This window comes from Macrobrachium nipponense, chromosome 42 (assembly GCF_015104395.2).
Source record: "Macrobrachium nipponense isolate FS-2020 chromosome 42, ASM1510439v2, whole genome shotgun sequence".
In the NCBI taxonomy this organism is placed as follows: domain Eukaryota; kingdom Metazoa; phylum Arthropoda; class Malacostraca; order Decapoda; family Palaemonidae; genus Macrobrachium; species Macrobrachium nipponense.
In genome coordinates, this window is record NC_061103.1 from 4,805,848 (window position 1) to 4,827,668 (window position 21,821).

Genomic DNA, 21,821 nt, shown 5'->3' on the forward strand with positions numbered 1-21,821 from the left:
ATTTTTGCTTTTTCTTTTCTAAAAACAAATTAAAAAAAATAACTACAGGAAGAACATATCAAAAACTACATAGTAGAGAAATCTTAGAAGACAAACAAACCACAGATACCATACAAATAAAAATTAAGAATAAAATAAAACAAAATAAAATAAATAAAAAAACAAAATATTTATAGAAAAGAATAAGAGAATATTTAGACACAACACATGACATATCAAAAACTTCATAGTAGAGAAATCTTAGAAGACAAACAAACCACAGATACCAAAGTAAAGACGAAAAGTTATTTATGAACGAAGGAGAATAGAAAGCCGAGGTAAGGTTGATGAAGAGAAAAAGGGATAGGAAATGGGATAAGGCCGTCGGGGGAGAGACGAGCTGATGAATGATAAAGCAGCGGAGGAAATGAGAGGAAATGCAGTGTGCAATGCTGCAGAAGGAGGGTTTTGCTTGTTTCTGCTTGCGCTGGTCCACGCAGTCATTGCTTGCTGGCGACTTGCAATCTTGACGAGAATATTATTATGGAGCACTGACGCACATGAAAGAATATCGGTAGGACTGACAATTTTTTTTATTGTCTTTCATTTTTAATCGTTTGATAGATATAGGAAAAGTATAAAGCTGGAGGAAAGCTAAGAGAAAGCAGGGGAATATCTCAAAACAAATACCGTTGCTTATAGTTGGGTAATATAATTTTTTTTTAAACCATTAAGTCACTAGACATTAAATATAATATATATATATATATACATATATATATATATATATATATATATATATATTATATATATATATATATATATACATATACACAGGCAGTCCCCGGGTTACATCTGGTTCGGGTTAAGTCGTTCCGGACTTAAGGCGCTTGCCTCATGGTGGTGCTGTTAACCTGCTTTACAGAGCTGCAACCCAGAGAATTACAGCACTTTGCTATTTATTCTATATAATTATAATGATTCGGTTTAAGGAGATTTTTGTCTTACGGCACCCTGCCGGGAACGGAACCACCCCCTCCTTAACCCGGGGACTGCCTATAAATATATATATATATATATATATATATATATATATATATAATATATATATATATATATATATATATATATATATATATATATATATATATATATATATATATATATATATATATATATATATATATATAATATATATATATATATATATATACATACATACATACATACATAACTGCCTGCAACAGTTATAAACGTCTTGTCAAAAATTCTACAATACTCTCACCGTAATCTTTCCACCCGACACATATAATCATACCTATTCAATTATGCATTATGAAAGCTCCTCTGCTGCCACCGACAACGCTTCAGAACACGGCATAGCGGCCCTTGAGAGCTCCCAATAGTCGCGTATGCACGGAGCAACTCGTTCCATCTTTTCATAACCGCCTCTGGAAACTAGATACCTCGTTTTCTGACGAGTTGATGTGAGACCACTCATCTGAGATGATATTTGTGCCTCGTCTGAAGATGTTCTGGGGGGTAGCATTTTGTTCCTTAATGAATATATTTATGAGGGTCTCCTTTCTATGTTATGAAAATCGGCGAAGGAGAAGGATCCCATTCTAAGCTGCTAGTGTTCTTGGTCACGGAAGTCTAAGTGGGGGTGATGGGCTTGGGGGGGCGGGGGGCAATTTGATTCAAATATACTGCTCTTTAGACAAGAGATTAACGATGCGCCAACACTGCAAGTAAACATATCATAGACACGTCGCCAACTTATACCACACAAATCCCAACCATGTTCCATACAAGTCTAAGACAACTCACTGGCAGCACTAACTAGTGCTTCAGACGATTGTCCAGCATATTCCAAACCATCGTTCACCACGCACTGTCATCGACTTGTTTTCAAATTGCTGGTGATATGTACCTCGGAAAAATTTGATACTAATATACAGACTACTGTTTCCAATCTAAATTTAGTACATCAAATAAATTTCCTTCTGTCATTATTTTAAAAACAACTATGTCAATTAAACCTTCAACAGAGAACGATTATTATTTCACAACCTTTCGTGCAACGTATAGTGCCCCCCGCAGTCATTATTTCGAAAACAACAGCATCAATTCAAACCTTCAACAGAGATCGGGCTGATTATCATTTCACAACATTTTGTAACAACATATAGTAACCCCTGCAGTCATTACCCAGAAAACAATATCATCAATTTAAACCTTTAACAGACACCGATTATGATTTAACAACCTTTCGTGCAGTCATTACCTAGAAAATAACAGCACCATTTTAAACCTTCAACAGACACCGATTATGATTTCACAACCTTTTGTAACAACATAGTGTAACCACTGCAGTCATTATCCAAAAAACAACCGGATCAATTTAAACCTTCAACAGACACCGATTATCATTTCACAATCTTTTCATGCAACATAGCGTACCCCCCCCCCACCCCCCGCAGTTATTATCCAGACAACAAGCGCACCATTTTAAACCTTCAAGAGACACAGTAATTGGCCAGCGTTCTAACCCAAGAAGACAAGACGCCACTTACCCACACCAATTTGTCCGGCAGGCGGCCTCATTAGGAGGCTTCGAGCAGGTAATGTTCCCTCTACTTTAATGATGATGCCTTGGAGGAGGTTCCTCTCCTCCTGAGGACGTATGAGGTTCCTCGAGTCAGAGGGACAGGCGGCCCTCGAGATCTCTTCACCTGCAGGAGAGAGAAAAAGAGTGTGAGTGAGGGACTGAGGGAGTGTGAGGGCTGTGGTAAGGTTGATGGAAGTAGTTTTTTTTTTTTTTTTTTTTAATTCTTCTGGTTGGGGGGGGGGGGGGGGGGTAGTGAGGCTGTTTATTTGGGAGTAAGGGTGAGAAAGGATGTCTTGGTTTAAATTGAAGATACATCAAGTGGTTGGTTAAATGAATAGCTCTTGAGACTTTTGGAGTTTTGTGAAGCCACTAATTCGTATTTAATCTCCGGCTTACAGATATTTCTTTTAAACGGTTTTTTTTTTTTAACTATGTAATTGTCCAAGGGATTTTTTTTGCATAGGAGAATAGCATTTTATAGACGAATTCAGTTAAAAATATTTCTACTGAATATTTTTTTTAATTACCAGTGGACTTTGTATCTGTTGAAATTTACAAGATTTTCTTGCAATCGAATGGCTGAAAAAATTTATTTCCAATTCTTTAAAACACTAATGTAATATATATATATATATATATATATATATATATATATATAATATATATATATATATATATATATATATGTATATATATATATGATATATATATATATATATATATATATATATGTATATATATATATATATATTATATATATATATATATATATATATATATATATATGTGTGTGTGTGTGTGTGTCTGTGTGTGTGTGCGTATGTGTATGTCGGTATACTTACACTGAACATCTTCAAATAATTTTTCGTATAATCTATAAGCGATAACATATCACTGACAAGTTCTTGACACGAATCCGAAACAAACGAAAAAATAATTAATAATTATAATTTCTCGATATTTTTTAATGTAGATATCTCAATTTCTTCGCGTCTCAGATTTTGAAATATCGTCATGTTTACACTGTCACTGAGCTGACAAAAAAAATATGTTAAGCGATAAACTGCAAACCATTTAAGGATATAATGTATCAACGATTTCAACTCTGGATTTCAAAATAAATCCTCCAGCAAAACTTGTCATAATTTAATTGAAGGTTCACATTTTTTTTAAATAAGTGAATATTAGTTATTTCATACGTGCACAGAGTTAGAGCCAGAAACTAATATCCTGAGTCACGTGTTCCCTCTTTGTTGACTTTTCTCCTCCCTCATCAGATCCAGGAGCAAATACAGACAGTTTGTTGCTTCTTCCTTTACTGACTCTTACTTCTTCTTAATATGAACACCATCTGCTTTGGAAGCTTGAATTTCAAGTCAGTGGCCCCTTCGGTGGTGGGCTTTTGCCATATGAACAGGTTTCATTGGAATAGAAAAATGCGCTTAAGGCAACATACAAAAAGGCAAAGTAACGAGAACTGAAGGGATAAAGCTACCAGATGGTAGCAACATCAAACACATAGATGACACAGGATACAAATGCCTGGGAATAATGGAAGGAGAGGATATAAAACACCAAGAGATGAAGGACACGATCAGGAAAGAATATATGCAGACTCAAGGCGATACTCAAGTCAAAACTCAACGCCGGAAATATGATAAAAGCCATAAACACATGGGCAGTGCCAGTAATCAGATACAGCGCAGGAACAGTCGAATGGACGAAGGCAGAACTCCGCAACATAGACCAGAAAAATAGGAAACATATGACAATACACAAAGCACTACACCCAAGAGCAAATACGGACAGGCTATACATAGCACGAAAGGAAGGAGGGAGAGGACTACTAAGTATAGAGGACTGCGTCAACATCGAGAACAGAGCACTGGGGCAACATCTGAAAACCAGTGAAGACGAGTGGCTAAAGAGTGCATGGGGGAAGAAGGACTAATAAAAGTAGACGAAGACCCAGAAATATACAGAGACAGGAGAATGATAAACAGAACAGAGGACTGGCACAACAAACCAATGCACGGACAATACACGAGACAGACTAAAGAACTAGCCAGCGATGACACATGGCAATGGCTACAGAGGGGAGAGCTAAAGAAGGAAACTGAAGGAATGATAACAGCGGCACAAGATCAGGCCCTAAGAACCAGATATGTCCAAAGAACGATAGACGTAAATAATATCTCTCCCATATATAGGAAGTGCAATACGAAAAATGAAACCATAAACCACATAGTAAGCGAATGCCCGGCACTTGCACAGAACCAGTACAAAAAGAGGCATGATTCAGTGGCAAAAGCCCTCCACTGGAGCCTGTGCAAGAAACATCAGCTACCTCGCAGTAATAAGTGGTACGAGCACCAACCTGAAGGAGTGATAGAAAACGATCAGGCAAAGATCCTCGAGGACTATGGTATCAGAACAGATAGGGTGATACGTGCAAATAGACCAGACCATGACATTGATTGACAAAGTCAAGAAGAAAGTATCACTCATTAATGTCGCAATACCATGGGACACCAGAGTTGAAGAGAAAGAGAGAAAAAATGGATAAGTATCAAGATCTGAAAATAGAAATAAGAAGGATATGGGATATGCCAGTGGAAATTGTATCCATAAGTATAGGAGCACTGGGCACGATACCAAGATCCCTGAAAAGGAATCTAGAAAAACTAGACGCTGAAGTAGCTCCAGGACTCATGCAGAAGAGTGTGATCCTTGAAACGGCGCACATAGTAAGAAAAGTGATGGACCCCTAAGGAGGCAGGATGCAACCCGTAACCCCACACTATAAATACCACCCAGCCGAAATGGAGGACTGTGATAGAGCAATAATAATAACAAAACCTGAAATAAAAAATAACTGTTTAAATAATGCAAAAAAAAAAAAACAATATGGAATATTTTTTTTATATTCTCTTGCATTTCCAGGAATAAAACTAATGTTATGTCAAGTAAAGTTAGGTGTGAATAAGAAGGCATAAAATAATACAAAAAATCAATACGGAACCTGTTTCATAAATTATTTTATATTTCCACTGAGGAAACTTTAAGGTGATATACGAACGTGTGGCCTTGAGGAATCTTTAATTTTATTTCAAGTAAACTTTTCTGTTTTTGACGTGATATAAGACCCTGTGGCCTAACGGATAAGGCGTCGGACTTCGGATCCGAAGATTGCAGGTTCGAGTCCTGTCACGGTCGTAATTACTGTTTTGGTGATCCGTAAATGATTGACTGCGCTATAGGTAAGGTTAATTAATATTTCTTTAATACGTAAATACTTTGAAATCAGTTCCTGACCTAATAATGGTGGATAGTATTGCCCTTTAAGAAGCAGAAGAGAATAATATATATTATATATATAATATATATATATATGAATATATATATATATATATATATATATATATATATATATATAATATATATATATATATATATATATATATATATCCCTATATATATATATATATATGGTAAAGAAGATCTCTCTCTCTGATGAAGATATATCTCTCATCTCTCGCTCTCTGGTAAAGATTCCCTCCTCTCTCTCTCTCTCTCTCTCTCTCTCTCTCTCTCTCTCTCTCTCTCTCTATCTCTCTCTCTCTCTCTCTCTTTCACACACACACCACACACACAGTCAGTCCCATCAGAAAGGTAATAAGTTCATCGCACGCTTTGTTCTTCGGTGGGGAATGTTATCTTTTATTAAATTGAATTTTTTGGCCAGTTGATGGAACCCCATTGAAAACCTAATGAACATCCGAGGAAACAGCATCATTCATTAAAAAAAACAGTAGTTTTCAATTGAAATTTATACATTTCCAAATTGGAAGAGTTACGAGAATTTCCATATTTAATTTCCAGGATTCATGAGGTCATCTTGAGTAGGGATCTCTGGTGTAATTTTTCTTAAGCTGTTAAGATACTCGTGGATATGTCATGAAAATAGTTCCTTTGTACTAGCCGCCCCCCCCCCCCCCCCCAACCACCAAAGTAAAAATCTTCGTCATAATTACTATCTACGTTTGCTCTTTCTTATACACACACACACACACACACAAACACAAACTCAATCAATAATAAAAAAAAACAGGAATATATATATATATATATATATATATATATATATATATATATATATATATATATATATATAATATATATATATATATATATATAATGTAATTTTTTTCTACAGTGGCTTATCAAATTCCTTATTTCAACAGAAATCAAAAATACAGAAAAAAAACATTAAAGGTACAAAAAAAAGCTATTTGCATAAAATATGCATTAAATATACAAAACAATTTCCTTAAATAAGTGTATGTCTCTTAGTAAATGAAAGAAGAATTGAAACGCTAAGGGGAAAATAATTAAAACATAAAAGATGAAAAATATATATGTAACATAAAAAATATAAAATAAAAAAAGAATTATAAGCTCTTTTCTATATAACATCACTGGGGCGTATTATAACTTCGCTTCCACCTTATAATAACAGAAGGTTACCAACCACAAAACAACTTCCGAAGTTGGTCTTTCTTGTAGCCGATAATACTCGCAGACGGACCCACAATGCGTCACTCGCTTCGCTCATAGCACGAACGATATGTCACGAAACTTCTGACATTCCTTTTTAATTAAAAGGCTTTGGGAGCGAGACTTTCGCTTCTATAATAGCGTTGCTTTCCAGCCAGTGAGTAAAAGTACTTCGTAATGTCAATGTCCCTGTGATGGAGTTATTTACTTTTTAGGTTTCGGTAGATGAAAATTATTGCGCGGGCTTTTTCTGTCCGCCCTCAGATTTTTTTTTAAATAAGTGAATATTAGTTATTTCATACGTGCACAGAGTTAGAGCCAGAAACTAATATCCTGAGTCACGTGTTCCCTCTTTGTTGACTTTTCTCCTTCCTCATTAGACCCAGGAGCAAATATAGAAATAGTTTGTTGCTTCTTCCCTTTACTGACTCTTACTTCTTCTTAATATGAACACCATCTACTTTGGAAGCTTGAATTTCAAGTCAGTGGCACCTTCGGTGGTTGGCTTTTGTCATATGAACAGGTTTCATTGGAATAGAAAAATGCGCTTAAGTCAACATACAAAAAGGCAAAGTAACGAGAACTGAAGGGATAAAGCTACCAGATGGGAGCAACATCAAACACATAGATGAGACAGGATACAAATACCTGGGAATAATGGAAGGAGGGGATATAAAACACCAAGAGATGAAGGCCACGATCAGGAAAGAATATATGCAGAGACTCAAGGCGATACTCAAGTCAAAACTCAATGCCGGATATATGATAAAAGCCATAAACACATGGGCAGTGCCAGTAATCAGATACAGCGCAGGAATAGTGGAAGGCAGAACTACGCAGCATAGATCAGGAAACATATGACAATACACAAAGCACTACACCCAAGAGCAAATACGGACAGGCTATACATAGCACGAAAGGAAGGAGGGAGAGGACTACTAAGTATAGAGGACTGCGTCAACATCGAGAACAGAGCACTAGGGCAATATCTGAAAACCAGTGAAGACGAGTGGCTCAAGAGTCCATGGGAAGAAGGACTAATAAAAGTAGACGAAGACCCAGAAATATACAGAGACAGGAGAATGACAAACAGAACTGAGGACTGGCACAACAAACCAATGCACGGACAATACATGAGACAGACTAAAGAACTAGCCAGCGATGACACATGGCAATGGCTACAGAGGGGAGAGCTAAAGAAGGAAACTGAAGGATTGATAACAGCGGAAAAGATCAGGCCCTAAGAACCAGATGTGTCCAAAGAACGATAGACGTAAATAACATCTCTCCCATATGTAAGAAGTGCAATACGAAAAATGAAACCATAAACCACATAGCAAGCGAATGCCTGGCACTTGCACAGAACCAGTACAAAAAGAGGCATGATTCAGTGGCAAAAGCCCTCCACTGGAGCCTGTGCAAGAAACATCAGCTACCTCGCAGTAATAAGTGGTACGAGCACCAACCTGAAGGAGTGATAGAAAACGATCAGGCAAAGTTCCTCGGGGACTATGGTATCAGAACAGATAGGGTGATGCGTGCAAATAGACCAGACGTGACGTTGATTGACAAAGTTAAGAAGAAAGTATCACTCATTGATGTCGCGATACCTTGGGACACCAGAGTTGCAGAGAAAGAGAGGGAAAAAATGGATAAGTATCAAGATCTGAAAATAGGAGTAAGAAGGATATGGGATATGCCATTGGAAATTGTACCCATAATTATAGGAGCACTAGGCACGATCCCAAGATCCCTGAAAAGGAATCTAGAAAAACTAGAGGCTGAAGTAGCTCCAGGACTCATGCAGAAGAGGTGATCCTAGAAACGGCGCACATAGTAAGAAAAGTGATGGACTCCTAAGGAGGCAGGATGCAACCCGGAACCCCACACTATAAATACCACCCAGTCAAATTGGAGGACTGTGATAGAGCAAAAAAGAAAAAATAATAATAATAATAATAATAATAATAATACCTTGCAGTAATAAGTGGTACGAACACCAACCTGAAGGAGTGATAGAAAACGATCAGGCAAAGATCCTCTGGGACTATGGTATCAGAACAGATAGGGTGATAGGTGCAAATAGACCAGACGTGACGTTGATTGACAAAATCAAGAAGAAAGTATCAGAAGGATATGGGATATGCCAGTGAAAATTGTACCCATAATCATAGGAGCACTAGGCACGATCTCAAGATCCCTGAAAAGGAATCTAAAAAAACTAGAGGCTGAAGTAGCTCCAGGACTCATGCAGAAGAGTGTGATCCTAGAAACGGTGCACATAGTAAGAAAAGTGATTGGACTCCTAAGGAGGCAGGATGCAACCCGGAACCCCACTATAAAAACCACCCAGTCGAATTGGAGGACTGTGATAGACCACCCCAAAAAATAATAATAATAATAATAAATAATAATAATAATAATAATAATAATAATAATAATAATAATAATAATAATAATAATAATAATAACAAAACCTGAAATATCAAATAACTGTTTAAACAAATTTTTTGTTGATTTATCTATATATATTTTTTTGCTCCATTCTCTTTTAAAGACACTGACAACCAACTCATAGATATTCGGTAGCCACGGTTTTCTGTTGTTGCTTCGAGATTTATGTACGTGTTCCTGTCTTCTAATTACGGCTATTTTGTTGCTGTATACGACCCTAACAGCTGTTTCTATCCGTGTCAAGAATATGGAAGGGAGAGTCTAAAGGGATCTGTATCCTATAACCCTGAGGTTTCTTGGAGTTGTAAATTGTGGTTCCTGGGGATAAGGGTTTCAAAGTTGATTGTTATGTTATTCTTTTGAAGGTTTTTAAAAAGTAGGTAGAATTTTACTTTCAATCATTATCCCATTTTGGGCTTACACATCACTTTCTGTTACCTATTTATAATGAACACCTTAATATTCTTTGGAAGCTTGAATTTCAAGTCAATGGCCCCTTTGGTGGGATTCTTCCAAATACGTATGGGTCATCTTCTGAATAATAATAATAATAATAATAATAATAATAATAATAATAATAATAATAATAATAATAATAATAATAATAATAATAATAATAATAATAATAGCCATGATTCCCATGACAAAAGTACTACAGAAGATGGATGCCGGGTACCAACTCAAAAAAAGAGGCTACAGAATCAACCATCTGATGTTCATGGACGACATTAAGCTGTATGGTAAGAGCATCAAGGAAATAGATACCCTAATCCAGACTGTAAGGATTGCATCTGGGGACATCAGGATGGAGTTTGGAATAGAAAAATGCGCTTTAGTCAACATACAATAAGGCAAAGTAACGAGAACTGAAGGTATAAAGCAACATCAAACACATAGATGAGACAGGATACAAATACCTGGGAATAATGGAAGGAGGGGGATATACAACACCAAGAGATGAAGGACACGATCAGGAAAGAATATATGCAGAGACTCAAGGCGATACTAAAGTCAAAACTCAACGCCGGAAATATGATAAAAGCCATAAACACATGGGCAGTACCAGTAATCAGATACAGTGCAGGAATAGTGGAAGGCAGAACTCCGCAGCATAGATTAGAAAACCAGGAAACATATGACAATACACAAAGCACTACACCCAAGAGCAAATACGGACAGACTATATACACCACGAAAGGAAGAAGGGAGAGGGCTACTAAGTTCTTATCTTACAGACCTTACATCTTGTTCGGGTTGCCCCAGGTCCCTCAGTGTGAGGCACCTCTAATGTCTACCAGAGAGTTGCTAGTACATCTTCTGGTATATTTTTTTTTTTGCATCTTCCAATCTTGGATGGTCAGGATGCAGTTTTTAGATATTTGTCAAGCTTATTCTTAAACACATCTACGCTCACTCCTGTTATATTCCTCAGATGAGCTGGCAACGCATTGAATAGACGCTGCATTATCGATGCTGGTGCATAGTGGATTAATGTCCTGTGTGCTTTCCTTATTTTTCCTGGTATAGTTTTGGCCACTATTAATCTACCTCTGCTTGCTCTTTCTGATATTTTTTAGCTCCATGATGTTTTCAGCTATTCCCTCTATCTGTTTCCATGCCTAATTATCATGTAGTGTTCTCTTCTCCTTTCTAGACTATATAATTTTAAGGACGTAGTTCTGTTTCCCAGTAGTCAAGATCCTTAACTTCTTCTATTCTAGCTGTAAAGGACCTTTGTACACTCTCTATTTGTGCAATATCCTTTTGATAGTGTGGGTACCATATCATATTGCAATATTCAAGTGGACTACGAACATATGTTTTATAAAGCATAATCATGTGCTCAGCTTTTCTTGTTTTGAAGTGCCGTAACAACATTCCCAATTTTGCTTTACATTTTGCCAATAGAATTGCTATTTGATCGTTGCATAACATGTTCCTATTCATCATCACACCAAGGTCTTTAACTGCTTCCTTATTTGTGATTGTCTCATTATTAGGTCCCCTATATGCATATAGCTTTCCTTCTCTGTCTCCATAGTTTATTGATTCAAATTTATCAGAGTTAAATACCATCGTATTTACCTCTGCCCAATCATATACTTTGTTAAGGTCTCTTTGTAGCGCGTTCCTATCTTCATCACAAGTAATTTCTCTACTTATTCTTGTGTCATCGGCGAAAATACTCACTACCGAGTCCTTAACATTACTGTCTATGTCTGCAATCATAATAACAAACAGTAATGCAGCTAACACCGTACCTTGTGGCACACCGGATATTACCTTAGCTTCATCCGATTTCTCATCGTTTGCAATAACTATCTGTTTTCTGTTGTGTAAAAATTCTTTTAACTATCTTCCTACTTTATTCACTATATTATGTTTTCTAATTTTTTTCGCTAATATATTATGGTCTACCTTGTCAAAAGCTTTTGCAAAGTCTAGATAAACCACATCTGTTTCGTATCCGCTTTTCATATTTTTGTATATGTTTTCACGGTGGACTAACAGTTGGGTTTGTGTACTTTTTCCGGGTACGAAACCATGTTGTCCTATATTAAACAGATTATTTTTTATTAAATGTTTCATAATATTTTTCTTCATTACCCTTTCATACACTTTCATAATATGTGATGTTAGACTCACAGGCCTATAATTACTTGCCTCTAGTCTTGATCCACTTTTCAATGTAGGGGTAATATATGCTTATTTGTGCTCATCATAAATCGTACCTGTATCTACACTTTGTCTTAATAATATTGCAAGTGGCTTTGCGATAGAATGAACTACTTTCTTTAACAAAATAGCAGGAACTCCATCAGGCCCTGCTGCAGCTCCATTTTTAATTTCATTAATAGCCTGCACAATATCAGCTTCATTAATATCTATGTCAGCTAAATATTCACTATTTTCGTCCCTTACTTCTATATCATTATCTTCATTATCTATTCTAGGGGTGAATTCTCTCTTATATTGTTCTGCCAATATGTTGCAAACATCCTATTTTTCATTCGTTAATCTATCTTCAATTCTTAGAGGGCCTATTCTATTCTTCTTTTATTCATCTTTTTTGCGTATGAGTATAATAGTTTGGGGTTTTGCTAGATATTTATCAGGGTTTTTTCTTCCAAGTCCCGTTTTTCATTTTCTTTTGATTGTATAATCTTTTGTTCTGCATTTCCTATCTTATTTTTTAGTTCTATAACGTTCCATGCATTTTTTTCTTTTGCAAGACCTTTTTTCCACTTTCTAATTTTCTGGAACAAGATCCTTCTGTTTCTTGGTATGCATGACTGATGTTTACTTTTCTTCTTCGGTATATATTTATCCACTATTTTCTCTAATATTTTATATAATATATCAGTATTTAACCTTATGTCATCATTTACGAAAATGTTATCCCAATCTTTGTTTAATTCTTCATTTATTTCTGACCATTTTATATTTTTACTGTAGAAGTTGTATTTTCCATATCCTTCCCACTTTTTCATTTCTTGCTTATCTCTGTTTTCACTTGCTTTGGAATGGACTGTTAATTCTATGACATTATGGTCTGAAATACTCGCATTATAAACTATTATTTCTTTAACATAATTCATCTTGTTCACAAATACTAGGTCTAAAGTATTTTCCTTTCTTGTTGGCAGGTGATTTATTTGTTGAATGTTGTATTCTAGTAGCATATCTAATACCTTTTCGAATTGCCTCTTATCTTCTGCACTACTATTACTCTCTTTTTTATATGTATAAGTACAACCACAATCTCCTATTCGTTCTTTCCAGTCTACGAAAGGAAAGTTGAAGTCTCCAGATAGAATAGTCCAGTCCTTGTGATTTCTACATATATCATCCAATTTTTCTATTATTAAGTCAAACTCTCTAGTATTAGGAGGTCTATATATTACTATGTTCATCAATTTTTCAGATTCAAATTCTACCGCTATTAGTTCACATTCTGAGTTACTATATTTCTCATATATTTTTCTTGTTTTTTGTCTTTCCCATATATTGCGGTTCCCCCTTGATTCCTATTTTTTCTATCTGATCTATAAGTTTGGAACCCTTTTATTTGATCATCATTCCCAGTCTCTTGGGAATACCAGGTTTCACTTATATTCATTATATCTATTTTCTTTTCAATTTGGGTTAGTTCTTCTAAGTACTCTATTTTTCTTTTTGAGTTACTCGTAACTAAACCCTGCGCATTCATCACTATAATGGTTTGCATGTTTTCTCCTTCATTTAGTATGGGTAATAATAAGGATTTTCCCCCATTTCCCATCGTCCCTTTCCTTTCCTTTCTGGTTATGTTGTTCTTTTTTTCATTTCCAGAAATTCTGACATTAAAAAATCCAACTTTTCCATAATATTTGATCTTCCTTCATCATAATTATTCATTTTGTGTCTGAATCTGCAATTTTCTCCGTTTCTGCAATATCCTCTTGCATAATAAATACAGTTATTATCTCTTGAGTTGTATCTTGGAGCTGAGGCTTTGAAATTTTTTGCTGACATCACTGCATATCGCGTTGATGGCTTGGTTTTTTCTTTTCCCTGATATTCTTTTTTCCTCTCTTTATTTGTTTCTTTCTTATTTTGGATTTTATTACTTGATTGATTATTTATTTGATTATGATTCATGGCTACAGGGTGCATATATTTACATTTTTTGTCGAACTTATATCCTTTTCCTTCTTTTAGGTTTTTGCATATTTTTGGATGCAGATCTCTGCAATCATCCTCATAGCCATCTAGGTATGCACATTTACCATATATTTCATAGTTGTGACATACCTTAGGATGTTTGTAGTAACATCTTTCTCCAAATCTGCAATTCCCTCTTTTCAAAAGGTTGCAGACTTTGTCTTTTTTGTCTATTTTTTCCTCTTTCCTGTCATTGTGTAGATCTGGGTAGAGCCTCTTCGGGATTTTCTTTAGTGTTGTCATATAGTAATTTATTTCTTCGTAAGTATGCTGCTTTATTGCCTCATATGTAGTATCAATGAGTATCTCTGCATCCATACTTTTATCTTGTTCTTTGTTTTCCTTATTTTTTCCTGTCATTTCAGTTTTGTTTACTTCTCTTCTGTTTTCCTCTTCTTCTTCTTCCTCTTCCTCTACTTTTCATCCTCAACTATTTGTACTTTCAATCTTGATTTAATAACATTGTCTATCCATGATAGACATGTTGAGCAAAATATTCTGGTCTCTTTTCTCATATCTTGCATTACCTCAGTACATTGTGGATGGGTTGGAATGTTGCATGCAGAACATTTTCTGATCAGGTTTTGTGGATTAACTATGCTATACCACACCTTACACAGTTTGCATGCTTTTGGCATTCTTTTTCCTAATGCATCAATTAGGATATTCACAATGTTCACCTTATTCATTTTCTTTGTCGGAATATGTTGGTTTATGTATATTTTCTTTATGAGTCTCTTGACCACTTGGATTTTATTTGGAACTTCTTAAATTATTTTCAAGATGTTTTCTGTTGATTTTTTCCAGTTTGAAGGATTATATCCTTCTAATATATCTATGAATGCTTTTGTATCTTTTTGGTTAGGACTGTTGCTGATCTCATAGATGAGAAATGCCAGTTCCCTTCCTGCTACCTCATTGTATTGCGAATCTGCCAAACAAGCTAAATTTCGCCATTTTTTTCCACAGTTGGAACTTACTGCCATCTTGTTCTGATTTACAGTATTTCACTTGATAAACTAACTTAGTAGACGCTTTATCCTACTATTTTCACACTAATCTTATCACCGATAGTTCACGAACACTTCTAGATATTTCTCAAATTCTAGACGTAAGTTAAACTTGTGAATTCTGTTGATTAATCAGACTGCCGCGGGAACGTCTCACCAAGCAAGATGGCTACTACGAGAGGACTGCGTCAACATCGAGAACAGAGCACTGGGTCAATATCTGAAAACCAGTGAAGACGAGTGGCTAAAGAGTGCATGGGAAGCAGGACTAATAAAAGTAGACGGAGATCCAGAAATATACAGAGACAGGAGAATGACAAACAGAACAGAGGACTGGCACAACAAACCAATGCACGGACAATACATGAGACAGACTAAAGAACTAGCCAGCGATGACATATGGCAATGGCTACTAAGGGGAGAGCTAAAGAAGGAAACTGAAGGAATGATAACAGCGGCACAAGATCAGGCCATAAGAACCAGATATGTTCAAAGAACGATAGACAGAAATAACATCTCTCCCATATGTAGGAAGTGCAATACGAAAAATGAAACCATAAACCACATAGCAAGCGAATGTCCGGCACTTGCACAGAACCAGTACAAAAAGAGGCATGATTCAGTGGCAAAAGCCCTCCACTGGAGCCTGTGCAAGAAACATCAGCTACCTTGCAGTAATAAGTGGTACGAGCACCAACCTGAAGGAGTGATAGAAAACGATCAGGCAAAGATTCTCTGGGACTATGGTATCAGAACAGATAGGGTGATACATGCAAATAGACCAGACGTGACTTTGATTGACAAAGTTAAGAAGAAAGTATCACTCATTGATGTCGCGATACCATGGGACACCAGAGTTGAAGAGAAAGAGAGGGAAAAAATGGATAAGTATCAAGATCTGAAAATAGAAATAAGAAGGATATGGGATATGCCATTGGAAATTGTACCCATAATTATAGGAGCACTAGGCACGATCCCAAGATCCCTGAAAAGGAATCTAGAAAAACTAGAGGCTGAAGTAGCTCCAGGACTCATGCAGAAGAGTGTGATCCTAGAAACGGCGCACAGAGTAAGAAAAGTGATGGACTCCTAAGGAGGTAGGATGCAACCCGGAACCCCACACTATAAATACCACCCAGTCGAATTGGAGGACTGTGATAGAGCACAAAAAAAAAAAAATAAATAAATAATAATAATAATAATAATAATAATAATAGTAATAATAATAACAAAACCTGAAATATCAAATAACTGTTTAAATAATGCAAAAAAAAAAAAAAAAAAACAATACGGAATATATATTTTATATTCTCTTGCATTTCAAAGGATAAAACTAATGTTATGTCAAGTAAAGTTAGGTGTGATTAAGAAGGCATAAAATAATATAAAAAAAATACGGAACCTGTTTCTTAAATTATTTAATAATTCCACTGAGGAAACTTTAAGGTGATATACGAACGTGTGGCCTTGAGGAATCTTTAATTTTATTTCAAGTAAAACTTTTCTGTTATTGACGTGATATAAGACCCTGTGGCCTAACGGATAAGGCGTCGGACTTCGGATCCGAAGATTGCAGGTTCGAGTCCTGTCACGATCGTAATTACTGTTTTGGTGATTCGTAAATGATTGACTGCGCAATAGGTAAGGTTAATTAATATTTCTTTAATACGTAAAAACTTTGAAATCAGTTCCTGACCTTATAATGGTGGATAGTATTGCCCTTTAAGAAGCAGAAGAGAATAATATTATATATATATATATATATATATATATATATATATATATATATATATATATATATAACTGAATCACGAAAGTTAGGAACGTGATAAGATCCTCCTTCGTTTATTTTTCCTTCGTGGCATATATTTCTTTATATATATATATATATATATATATATATATATATATATATATATATATATATATATGTGTGTGTGTGTGTGTGTGTGTGTTGTGATTTATTATCTATATTTCTTTATATATATATATATATATATATATATATATATATATATATATATATATATATAGTATATATATATGTAATATATATATTATATTATAGGTGTATATATATATATATATATATATATATATATATATATATATTCTTGACTATACGTAATTATTTTGAGATAAGTTCCTGACCTAATAATGCTTCTTAAAGGGCAGGACTATACACCATTTGGTCAGGAAATGATTGATTTCAAAGTATATACGTAGTCAAGAAATAGTAACCTTACCCATTGCTAAGCCTTCCACTTACGGATCACCAAAACATTTAGTAATTTCGACCGTGACAGGACTCGAACCTGCAATCTTCGGATCCGAAGTCCGACGCCTTATCCGTTAGGCCACACGGTCACATATCATGTCAATAACACCTAAATTTACTTCATATAAAATTTAAGTTTCCTCAAGGCCACACGTTCGTATATCACCTTAAAAAACACCTGAGTTTACATGATATAGAATTAAAGTTTCCTCTGTGGAAATATAAAAGAATTTAAGCAACAGGTTCCGTATTGTTTTTTTTTTTATTATTTATATTTTATGTCTTCTTAATCACACCTAACTTTACTTGACATAAAATTAGTTTTATCCCTGGAAATGCAAAAGTATATAAAAAAATATTCCATATTCTTCTTTTTTTTGCATTACTTTAAACAGTTATTTGGTGTTGTATATTTTATTATTATTATTATTATTATTATTTATTATTTATTATTATTATTATTATTATTGATTAATTATTATTATTTTTTTTTTTGTTTTTTTTTTTTTTTTTTTTTTTTTTTTTTTTTTTGAGCTCTATCACAGTCCTCCCAATTCGGACTGCGGGGTGGGTATTATAGTGTGGGGTTCCGGGGTTGCATCCTGCCTCCTTAGAGGGTCCATCACTTTTCTTACTATGTGTGACCGTTTCTAGGATCACACTCTTCTGCATGAGACCTGGAGCTACTTCAGCCTCTAGCTTTTATAGATTACCTTTTCAGGAGGGATCTTTGGGATCTTGGCCTAGTGCTCCTATGATTGATGGGTACGATTTCCACTGGCAATAATCCCATATCCTTACCTTCTTATTTCGAATTTTCAGATCTTGATCACTTATCCATTTTTTCCCTCTCTTTCTCTTCAAACTCTGGTGGGTACCCATGGTATTGCGACCAATCAATGAGTGTAACTTTATTTCTTGACTTTGTCAATCAACGTCACGTCTGGTATATTTGCACGTATCACCCTATCCGTTCTGATACCATAGTCCCAGAGGATCTTTGCCTGATCGTTTTCTATCACTCCCTCAGGTTGGTGCTCGTACCACTTATTACGGCAAGGTAGCTGATGTTTCTTGCACAGGCTCCAGTGGAGGGCTTTTGCCACTGAATCATGCCTCTTTTGTACTGGTTCTGTGCAAGTGCCGGGCATTCACTTGCTATGTGGTTTATGGTTTCATTTTTCGTATTGCACTTCCTACATATGGGAGAGATGTTATTTCCGTCTATCGTAACTTTGAATATATGCTGGTTCTTAGGGCCTGATCTTGTGCCGCTGTTATCATTCCTTCAGTTTCCTTCTTTAGCTCTCCCCTCTGTAGCCATTGCCAATTGTCATCGCTGGCTAGTTCTTTAGTTTGTCTCATGTATTGTCCGTGCATTGGTTTGTTGTGCCAGTCCTCTGTTCTTCTGTCTTTCTCCTGTCTCTGTATATTTCTGGGTCTTCGTCTACTTTTATTAGTCCTTCTTCCCATGCACTCTTTAGCCACTCGTCTTCACTGGTTTTCAGATATTGCCCCAGTGCTCTGTTTTCAATGTTGACGCAGTCCATCTATAACTTAGTAGTCCTCTCCCTCCTTCCTTTCGTGTTATGTATAGTCTGTCCGTATTTGCTCTTGGGTGTAGTGCTTTGTGTATTGTCATTTGTTTCCTGGTTTTCTGATCTATGCTGCGGAGTTCTGCCTTCGTCCATTCCACTATTCCTGCGCTGTATCTGATTACTGGCACTGCCCATGTGTTTATGGCTTTTATCATATTTCCGGCGTTGAGTTTTGACTTGAGTATCGCTTGAGTCTCTGCATATATTCTTCCTGATCGTGTCCTTCATCTCTTGGTGTTTTATATCTCCTCCTTCCATTATTCCCAGGTATTTGTATCTGTCTCATCTATGTGTTTGATTGTTGCTCCATCTGGTAGCTTTATCCCTTCAGTTCTCGTTACTTTGCCTTTTTGTATGTTGACTAAGGCGCATTTTTCTATTTCCAAACTCCATCCTGATGTCCCCAGATACAATCCTTACAGTCTGGATTAGGGATCTATTTCCTTGATGCTCTTTACCATACAGCTTGATGTCGTCCATGAACATCAGATGGTGATTTTGTTGCCTCTTTTCTTGAGTTGGTACCCGGCATCCATCTTCTTGGTAGTACTTTTGTCCAATGGAATCAGGCTTCTACGAAAAGAAGTAAGTAATTATTTTAAAAAATTTATTATTATTAAAAAATTATTATCTTTCAGCCCAGATGAATAACCCCTAACGTATTTGGGACAATCCCACCTCAGGGGCCATTGACTTGAAATTCAATCTTCCAAAGACTATAATGGTGTTCATTATAAAGAAGTAACAGAAAGTGATGTGTAAGCCTAAAATGTGATAAAGGTTTAAAGTAAAATTCTACATAGTTTTTAAAAACCTTCAAAAGAATAACATAACATTCAACTTTGAAACCCATTTCCCCAGAAACCACATTTTACAACTCCAAGAAACCTCATGGTTATAGGATACAGATCCCTATAGACTCTCCCTTCCATATGCTTGACACGGATAGAAACATCTGTTAAGGTCGTATATAGCAATTTAATAGCCGTAATTAGAAGACAGGAACACTTACATAAATCTCGAAGCAACAACAAAAAACCGTGGCTACCGAATATCGATGAGTTGGTTGTTAGTGTCTTTGAAAGTGAATGGAGCAAAACAATAAATAAATAAATAAGTATATACATAAATTTAGAAATTCTGTTTAAAAATAATTCATCAAAATAACCTGGATTTTATTATTACTTATATTATTATTATTATTATTATTATTATTATTATTATTATTATTATTATTATTAAATATATAAATAAATGTGAAAACCTTTTTAAAAATAATCCAGGAAAATAGCTGGATTATTATTATTATTATTTTTTTTTTTTTTTTTTTTTTTTTTTTTTTTTTGTTTTTTTTTTTTTTTTTTTTTTTTTTTTTTTTTTTTTTGTTTTTTTTTTGCTCTATCCACAGTCTCCAATTCGACTGGGTGGTATTTTATAGTGTGGGGGGTTCCGGGTTGCATCCTGCCTCCTTAGGAGTCCATCACTCTTCTTACTATGTGTGCCGTTTCTAGGATCACACTACTTCTGCATGAGTCCTGGAGCTACTTCAGCCTCTAGTTTTTCTAGATTCCTTTCAGGGATCTTGGGATCGTGCCTAGTGCTCCTATGATTATGGGTACGATTTCCACTGGCATATCCCATATCCTTCTTATTTCTATTTTCAAGATCTTGATACTTATCCATTTTTTCCCTCTCTTTCTCTTCAACTCTGGTGTCCCATGGTATTGCGACATCAATACCATTATTATTATTATTATTATTATTATTATTATTATTATTATTATTATTATTATTATTATTGTACGCTGGAAACAGACCTTCTTTCAAACAAGTTTTATTAAAAATAATGGCAGAATTCACAGAATTGATTTTGTACAATATTCTTTCAATTCTCCTTATGATTTTCCTTTCTGGCACGCTGGTATTATAAAGCAGCTGTCCAATGTTCATCGTGCTGTAGGTCGTCAACGGAAATTTCGGGCGGGCTGGTGTTATCAAAAGCAAAACTGTTATCAGGGACAGGCTGGGGTCGTCAACAGGTATACAGGTGGGTTTCGTAGGTCGGGAACAGGCCGTAGTCGTCAGGGGTCTATCCGGTATTTCTTGTTATTTCTTCTTTTCTGGTTTTCAAGGCGTCTAGTATTTCTGGAGATTACAACCTCGGGTACATCTACGGAAATGTGAAAACTCATAAACATGGAAACCCTTTAAGACCTATCATTAGCCAAATACCAGCACCCACATACCACCTTGCTAAACAACTAAATACTTTATTTTCATCACCTACACTCCCAGCACACATAGTTTGAAGTTCGTCTGCGGAGTTTCTGCAAGCTTAAGATCCGCGCCCCCTGGAGGCAGTATTGCATCGATGGATGTAGAGTCGCTGTTTACTAACGTTCCTGTAGATGAAACCATCGAAATGATCCTTTTTGAACGTGTCGTACGAGAGACCCATCCACCGACCCGCTGAATATCCCCGAACACGCCCTTCGCTCTCTGCTGGAAATATGCACCAAGAAGGCTCCCTTCATTAACCACCATGGCCATATGTAACTTACAAATCGATGGTGTAGCGAGGGATCCCCCCCTCGGGGGTCCGTGTTGCGCAAACTTTTACATGGGCAGGG

At 35.7% G+C, this 21,821-nt stretch overlaps 2 non-coding genes across 2 annotated transcripts; one reads left to right on the top strand and one right to left on the bottom strand.

The window, feature by feature from the left end:
- Window positions 1-5,733: 5,733 nt before the first annotated feature.
- On the top strand, window positions 5,734-5,806 carry Trnar-ucg (transfer RNA arginine (anticodon UCG)). The gene has a single exon. It is a non-coding gene; the product is annotated as a tRNA-Arg (tRNA).
- Window positions 5,807-17,609: 11,803 nt separating this feature from the next.
- On the bottom strand, window positions 17,610-17,682 carry Trnar-ucg (transfer RNA arginine (anticodon UCG)). Its single transcript has one exon. It is a non-coding gene; the product is annotated as a tRNA-Arg (tRNA).
- Window positions 17,683-21,821: the final 4,139 nt, after the last annotated feature.